Genomic DNA, 7719 nt, shown 5'->3' on the forward strand with positions numbered 1-7719 from the left:
TCTTTTTTTTTTTGACAAGATCTTACTCTGTCACACAGGCTGGAGTGCTGTGGCACACCCTTGGCTCACTGCAACTTCCACATCCCTGGCTCAGGTGATGCTCCCACCTCAGCCTCCCGAGTATCTGGGACTACAGGCCTGCACCACCATGCTCAGCTAATTTTTCTATTTTTAGTAGAGACAGTGGTTTTCCATGTTGCCCAGGCTGGTCTCGAACTCCTCGGCTCAAGCAAGCTGCCCATCTTGGCCTCCCAAAGTGCTGGGATTACAGGTGTGAGCCACTGGGCCAGGTCGACTATTGATCTTACTGTTGGTTTGGGCGCTCCCAGATTTTTACAATCTGGGAGCACCCAAACCCTCCAAGTAAGTGCTTGCTTCGTTCAAACATGGCAGATGCTGAGGTCCGCATCAACTTGAGTGTGTACTAACTCAAAAAGAACATCCTAGTCCTACATCTCAGAGGATATCACCCTGGCCCAAGACCTCACTGTGGGAGATGACTTCAACACCCCACCTCCCATTTTGGAAATGATTTCATCTTAGACACTAAAACCTTTGCTCAGTGGCACCCATGGACAGCCTTTTCTAAGGCCCCACATTTTTGCTTTACTTCATTCAATATTAAGGATTCTATTATGTGTCTGAGCTCCCTGTTTAGCCCATGATCCTGATATAGTCCTTGCTTTGCAAATGTACACACCTACACTCTGATGGGGATCAGGACATGCCACCCCAAAATATGGCACCTTGGCATTTGAGAAATAGCAGAGGCAGAAAGGTCACTCTCACCGTCCACTCGCACTTTTCCCCTGAAGCAAGTCATAAAACTTTTATTCCAGAAGTACCCTCCTGTATTAGTCTATTTTCACACTGCTATAAATAACTTCTCAGGCTGGGTGTGGTGGCTCATGTCTGTAATCCCTGAGCTTTGGGAGGCCGAGGAAGAGGATCACTTGAGGTCGGGAGTTTGAGAACAGCTTGGCCAATATGGCGAAAGCCTGTCCCTACAAAAAAAAAAAAAAAAAAAAAGAAAGAAAGAAAAAAAACCAACCCAGGCGTGGTGGTATGCACCTGTAATCTCAGCTCTTCAGGTGGCTGAGGCAGGAGAATTGCTTGAACCTGGGAGGAGGAGATTGCACCACTGCACTGCAGCCTGGGTGACAGAGCAAGACTCTGTCTAAAAAAAAAAAAAAAAAAAAAAGGATGTCCCTGAGACTGGGCAATTTACAAAGGAAAGGAAAGAGGTTTAGTTGACTCATTCATAGTTCCACATGGCTGGGGAGGCTTCAGGAAATTTACAATCATGGCAGAAGGTGAAGGAGAAGCAAGGACAAGAGAGAGAGAAGAATGAAGGAGGAAATTCCAAACATTCGTAAAACAATCAAATCTCACGAGAACTCACTCACTATCAGAAGAACAGCATAGGGGAAACCGCCCCCATGATCCAATCACATCCCTCCCTCGACATGTGGGGATTACAATTTGAGACGAGGTTTGGGTGGGGACACAAAACTGAAGAATATTACCTACTTATACCCAGAGGAAAGGAACATCCTTATCCTCAAAGACACAGAGACACCAATAATTTGGAAAAGATAGGCCTTGCTAAGTTCCTTCTAGTTATTATCATTACATGTCCCCTTTGTCCTATCATGTCTGCATGACTGTTCACTCTTCATCAAACCCAAGCGTAAAAATACACAGGTTTCTCTGTTTCTTTGGGTTTTCTTTTCTTTTTTTTTTTTTTTTTTTTTTTTTTTTACCTTTTATTTTAAGTTCAGGGATACATATGCAGGTTTGCTACATAGGTAAACATGTGCCATGTGGGTTTGTTGTGCCGATTATTTCATCACCCAGGTATTAAGCCTAGTACACATTATTTATTTTTCCTGATCCTCTCCGTTCTCTGACCCTCTGCCTTCTGGTAGGGCCAGTTTATGTTGTCTCTGTCTATGTGTTCATGTGTTCTCATCATTTAGCTCCCACTTATAAGTGAGAACATACAGTATTCGTTTTTCTGTGCCTGAATCACTTTGCTTAGGATAATGGCCTCTGGCTCCATCCATGTCCCTACAAAGGACATGATCTATTTCTTTTTTTTTTAAGTCAATAAATTTTTATTCAAGGAATTCCATGTTGTGATTTCTTCCACTGTTCATCAAGGTCACTTTAGATACTCTAAAGAGCTGGAGTCAAAAGATTTATCTTCATGTTAGCCCTTTTTAATGAAACTGATCCAGTTGTCCTGTCAGCCTATAATTACTTTGGCTTCTGTCATCTCCTTTTAATATGGGTATACTGATGAAGTCTTCAAAATTCACCAAGAATCTTTGGGACCTACTTTCTTCAACCAATTTACTTCAGGGTCCTTTTTACTGTAGGTGGTGGGGATCTGCCTGGTTCTCAATTTGATACCTTCTCTTAACATGAATGAGTTCAAATCACATTCATTCCTAAGCGATCACTCAAGAATAGTACAGATGTGTGGAATACCTTTAATTCCAGACATCATGTTCTCAAGATAAAAGCTTTCTTGCACAGGCTGGTCTTGAACTCCTGGTTTCAAGCAATACTCCCACCTTGGTGTGGGCATTGCAGGCTTGAGCCATTGCACCTGGCCTGGAACCAATCTTTATGGTTATCAATACTCCCATCAATTAACTGTCTCAGGTATAATAATATCCCTTCTTACATGTATCAAAACTCATATTGAACAATGAGTTCTGGGTTGCAAAAGAGGATTTATTTTTTGTACTTATCTATAAGTCTTTGTCCATAAGTTAAACAAAAACATACATAAGTACAGTTTCTTTGGGTTTTCATTTGTGAAGGCTTCCATGCCATGTAAAACTTACATTAAGTAAATGTGTATGCTTTTCTTTTGTTAATCTGTTTCTTGTTATATGTGCCTCAGCCACGAAGTTAGTGTTGAGTAAGAAAAGAAATCCAACCAGGTGTGGTGGCTCCTGCCTGTAATCTCAGCACTTTGGTAGGAGGGTGAGATGAAAGGATTGCTTGAGCCTAGGAATGATTGTACCACTTCACTCCAGCCTGGGCAACAGAATGAGACACTGTCTCAAAAAAACAAAAAAAGAAAAACAAAGAAAAAATTAAATTCTCTTTCCCCATAATTCCTATGCCTAAAGAGAAATCCGATTGAGGTTAGTACTACCTGTATTCCTTTAAACATTAATGGAGATTATTGCTTTCCCCAGGAGGCACCTGCCTCTTTGTCAGTCAACCTCATGATCCCCTAGGAGAGGACCACTGACTCCCTACTACCTACTCCTACTAAACCCCATCCAAGTTTTCAGGGTGACCTCCTGCCTGTGTCTCCAACCAAAATGACTCCTTCCCCTGGGCTACACACAAATATCACTGATATTTACATATACTTTACTGGCTTACCATTTCATACCCTCTGACAACATAACCTGGCGTCTTGACCTGAGCATATTTCTAACACACTACAATTCCATTAAGATATTGTTAGAGACCTCAAAATTTCAGATCTGTTTTACTTGGCTAATGCCACACAAATGGAAAATTTAGTTATGGAGCAGCCTGAAGAGACTCCTTGTATTTCTACTTGTGTTCCTTCTTTCCTGTTCTCATAATAAAATGTTTTCTATGCTGTTTGGGGAAATTTATGTATTAGTCTTTAAACGTCTCCACTATCATCACCTCAAAGTTTCTTTAATGTGATGCCAAAACATCAGAGGACCAATTGTACTGTAAACATTTCCAATTTAAAATATTCCTGTATATTATCATGTTTTGACATCTAAAAAAAAAAGAAAAATACTGGCCGGGGAGAGACTACACCTCCCTGGGCTAGGCAATTCTCAAAGATAATGAAGAGCTCAACCAGAGCATGTTTTTATGCCACCTAGCCAACCCACAACCATACCCCCACTGTCTGGCCCTCTCACCCCAGGAGGCAGTATTCCTCTGCCTTAATCATCCCAGGACTAGATGCCAGGCAACTAGAGACCACCCATATAGTTTAGAGACCTCCAAAATTATTCAAACTAGCCAACCCTGAACTGTTCACCCTGCACTGCCTTGCCTTTCCCACAGAAATTCCAATAAATGCCTTGGCCTAAGGGTCCCTTTTTCCTGTCTTCTGCCTCCTGATCACCCTACTATCTTTACTGTGTGGCTCTGAGTGACATGGCATGCCTCTTGTCTCCAGGACCTGTGAATATAATAGTGTAATCAACTTTTTTTCCTGAGTCTCTCTTCTGTCTCCTTTTGTGGCTGCACCTGACTGACCATCTCATAAAATAATACAAAACAGATGTGCTCCCAAAAAATATGAAAGCAGGTATTAAGGCTATCTACAGAGCACTGAAGCAAACTTAAGTAAAAGTAAAATGAGGCCTTCCACCTTCAATACCTTGTCTTTTCCCTTTCTAATCCTCTACTCTGGTCACCAACGACTTCATTTTTATCCTTTAAACGGATTCCAGTTCTTTGTTCAATTTTCTCCCTTTCCTCTCTTAATTTTTATTTTTTCATTAGGAAATATTGCCAACCTAGACAACAGAACATAGAATACTATCTCTATGTACCCACCACTCAACTAAAGCAATATCACATTACAAAAGCACTTGAGGGCCCCCATGTACCCCCTCCAATTAAATTGTCCTTCGTCTCTCTTCACAAGTCACAGCTACTAAAATGTTATTGTTCTCATACATGACTTTCTGCATCCTACATAGGCATACATCACACTCATGCATTCCTTTTACTACATATATATGCACTCATAGTTAATTTGTGGTGATGGTTTTGAATGTTTTAAAACATTTTTTTCTTGTAAGACCATCTAGAGACATAAATAAATCTTTGCACACTAAAAGCCTGTGTCCTTTTATAAACCGTAAACTCAGCCTCACAGAATTTCACTAACACTGTCTAGCCGGGGCTTTTCATGGTCCCCACACTACAGAGGCTCCACACCTGCCCTTTTCCAGTCTCACCTTTCTACAAGCAGCCAAGAGTTCAGTGTTTGGGGTCACGAGAATCTACGCACTGGCTCAGAACCTGTGCCTTCCACCCCTAAACATGCTTCAGGTATCTGGAACCCTGAATTTGCTGTCCAAGTGGCCCCAAACCCCAAGAGGCCTGCAGTCTCCTGTTCATTGAGACTTGTGCTTCTGAAAGTTAAGTGCACTGTCAATGTATTCTCTCAGCACTGAGAGGTAACCAAGAGGTGGGTGGGCTTCAGTATCCATATATATCATATATATATGCATGCATATTGTAGCCACTTGAGGTGAGGAATGGAGCTCAGAGTATACAGAGAAGTGCTGAGGCATGAGGGGGTTCTGGGGCCTGGGATGTAGTACAGGGGTCTGAGGGTGTGGATCTGCTCTAGCTACATCACTGGAACAGAACTTTGAGGTGTTCAAGTATCATGGACAGACCCTAAGCAGACCCCCAATAATCCCAACCTTCTGGCATTCACAGTCTTGAATAATTCCCTCCCCTTCTATTGGGCAGAGCCTGTGACTTCATTCTAAAAATGAATAGAAAATATTTGGAAATATATGACAATAGGAATAGAAAATACATGGCCAAGGTGATGGGATGTCACTCTTGTTACGAGATTTTACGTACACACACACACACACACAGCCTTTCTTTGTGTGGTTCATTTTTATGCCACGACGAACAACCAATGCACTGGGCCCAAGAGAGGGCATCCCTGGAGGTTTCAGGTACTTAAGACGCATAGCCTGGCACCTCACTCAACTATTCCTGATATATACCTGTTACTGAAAGTTCTATGTTTCTAAATTTCTTCCATAAACTAAATAAGAAAAAAGATCTTTCAAATACACCAAGTATTCTAAATTTAACACTGCCTTTCAGATTGATAAGAACGTATATCTATCATGATAGGAAATATATTATATTTAACAATTTATTAGTTGATTTGAACCTTTCAGATATTTGTATATATGGCACATAGGCCTCCAAATGAACTCTTGCCTAGAACCCTGAAAATATTACAAAAGGTACAGATGGTCTAGTTTAAATACTTGGTCTCTTACTCCTTCCTCTCCCTCACTGCTTGTCACAGTTTGTTGCCTAAGTGCAGAAACAGTGCTGCCCCTTGGTTCAGAAACGGCTTCTTCAGCTTGATCCCATAGCCCCTTTTTCTGTGGGCTTGGAGCAACATACCTAGTCCCTGGGCAAGGCTAAAGTATAACCACCAACCTTTCTGCCACTCTAACCATGCTCCACTGCATCCACCTTCTTTCCCACACGTCTTGCTTTCTCCCCAAATTCCAGGCCTAAATCCTCTTTCTCAAGACTACTTCTTTCCCATGCCAATAGCCACCTGGAGGAGGCTATCTGCCATCAGTTGGATCAGGCACACAATCCTTCTTAAGAATGCTTTGCTTCTCTGACAATGCTCAGGTCTGAACTGTCAATGTCCTTTTTGATTGTTCTCCACTGCTACATACAGGTTGAGATAAGCCACAGAAGGGTTTTTGTTTTTGTAATTTAGTTTTTCATAGAGAAGAGACCAAGGAAGCTATAAAGAACCTGGCAACTCATCAGAACGTGCTTCTTGGTATCTAGATATTCTTTACCTCTTCATTAAGCAACAGTTTTATTGTAAACTTTTGAAAAGAAAATATTAATAGGAAAATTCCAACTTTACATTAGTTCACTATAAGAAAAAGTAAAGGCGTGGGAGGTGTAATAGCTGCCTGTCACAATTATCTGGATAAGGGTATCACCCCAAATAAGCTATTTTCCATGAAAATTTTAAGGAAATATAATCATTTATATCACCTATAAGATCCTGAAAATGCTCTATGCAGCATCCTGATTTGCAACCATCACTGCAAAGGCAGTGCACTCAACCCTCAGAAGCACAGAACCAGTGAATAGAAGTCTACAGGTTGCTTGAAACTTGGGGTTTGGGGCTCAGGAACACTTGGGCAGAAAATTCAGGGACCTAGGCACCTGGAGCATGTTTAGAGGAAGGGGTTATGGGCTCTGAGTGTACCCATCCCCTAAACTCCATACATTAGACTCTTGGCCATTTGCAGAGAGATGGGGCTGAAAGAGGGCAGATGTGGAGCCTCTGAAGCATTAAGTAAATGAAAAGTCCCTTTGAGCCTGGATATCAGAGCAGTATTGTATTTAACAAGTGGTTCAGCATAGGCACTGGGATAGCCAGCCTCCAAGGTTGTTTTGGTGATCCCTGCCTCCTGGTGTTCATGTCCTAGTGTAGTGCTCTCTCTCATTTAATAGAGCTGAGACATATGTGACAAAACATTTGTATGTATTAATAGCAATAGACAACTAATACACCTGTTGGTACTAAGCGTAAGTTGCTGCAGTAACTAAAACCTAAAATGGGGAATGGCTTTGAAACCAGACAGAGGACTGAAGCTGGGAGGAGTTTGAGGGGAGTATTAGTGAAAGTCAAAGATGCTTGGACCAGACTGCTATCAAAAACCTGACGGTCATTGCGAAAGTTGTCTGAGAAAGCTTAAATGGAAATGAGAAAAACGTTATTGGAACCTGGAGGAAAAGGATGCCTTGTCACGTATTGCAATAATGTGGGGAGCAGCAAGATGGCCGAATAGGAACAGCTTCAGTCTCCATCTCCCAGCGCCAGCGACACAGAAGACCGGTGATTTCTGCATTTTCAACTGAGGTACTGGGGTCATCTCACTCGGGAGTGCCGGA

General features: G+C 41.9%; 1 non-coding gene across 1 annotated transcript; it reads right to left on the minus strand.

Annotated features, from left to right (window-relative positions):
* Positions 1–2677: 2677 nt before the first annotated feature.
* Positions 2678–2805, minus strand: LOC111536715. Its single transcript, XR_002729801.1, has one exon. It is a non-coding gene; the product is annotated as a small nucleolar RNA SNORA40 (small nucleolar RNA).
* Between the last annotated feature and the right edge of the window lie 4914 nt (positions 2806–7719).

This window comes from Piliocolobus tephrosceles, chromosome 12, assembly GCF_002776525.5.
Source record: "Piliocolobus tephrosceles isolate RC106 chromosome 12, ASM277652v3, whole genome shotgun sequence".
Classification (NCBI taxonomy): Eukaryota; Metazoa; Chordata; class Mammalia; order Primates; family Cercopithecidae; genus Piliocolobus; species Piliocolobus tephrosceles.